Genomic DNA, 858 nt, shown 5'->3' on the forward strand with positions numbered 1-858 from the left:
CTTCTTTTTTTTTTTTGTTAACACTTAAGGATTTATTTGCAAGATTAACTTAACGTTAAATCCCCACTCCTGCTCCTGGACCCGTTCCCTAGCGGGGCTTGGAACCAGGAGTATGTGCCACTTGTGACATCGCCTTTATTGGTTCTTATTTATTTCGTTCCTTATTCTTTTTTCCTTACAGAATTAAATTCCCAACGCATTTTTTATTTTTCTTTTGCGCCGTACCCTTTTGCTGTCCCAAGCACTTCCTACCCCATAATCCTCCTTCTAACGGCCGGAGGTTGTTGCTTCCGTGATGGCTGCCAGGGCGTCGGCGGATAGCACCTCACGCACTCCCTGATTGGACGGCACCCTTCGCGCTGTTCGGCGTAGCCGCTCCATCTCACGCCTTCTTATCCGCCGTCGGATGGTATCGGCTTCCGAAGGGGCTGACCTGCTCCTCCGGTTTCTACCGTGTGGGACTGGTGGTAGAGTCCCTTCCCTGGCGCGTTGACGGTAGAGACGTTGCAGATACAGTCTCCGTTCGTGCCGCGCTCTTACCGTTCTCGGAGATGGAGGCAGTCCGCGTCTTCTCATGGGGATGGGTGGTGGTGCTTCTCCTGCTTCCTCCGCCCGCACCGCCGCCATCAGGATAGAGTCCTCACGTTCTCGTTCGGCTGCTGCCATTGCGGATGCAAGGCGCACTTCCACCCGTTCTTCCGCCCTCCGACGACCTCTTCTGGTCCGTCTGGCTCGACCTCGGTTGGAACGAAAGAGTTCAGCCACCCCATCAACCGACACCTGCTCATCATCCAGCGGACCGGCGTCTACCGCTGCTGCTCTCGTCGGTAGTGCTGCAAGGTGTGCCTGGAGATTGAG

The sequence above is a fragment of the Anopheles coluzzii genome, assembly GCF_943734685.1.
Source record: "Anopheles coluzzii chromosome X unlocalized genomic scaffold, AcolN3 X_unloc_1, whole genome shotgun sequence".
NCBI classification, from domain to species: domain Eukaryota; kingdom Metazoa; phylum Arthropoda; class Insecta; order Diptera; family Culicidae; genus Anopheles; species Anopheles coluzzii.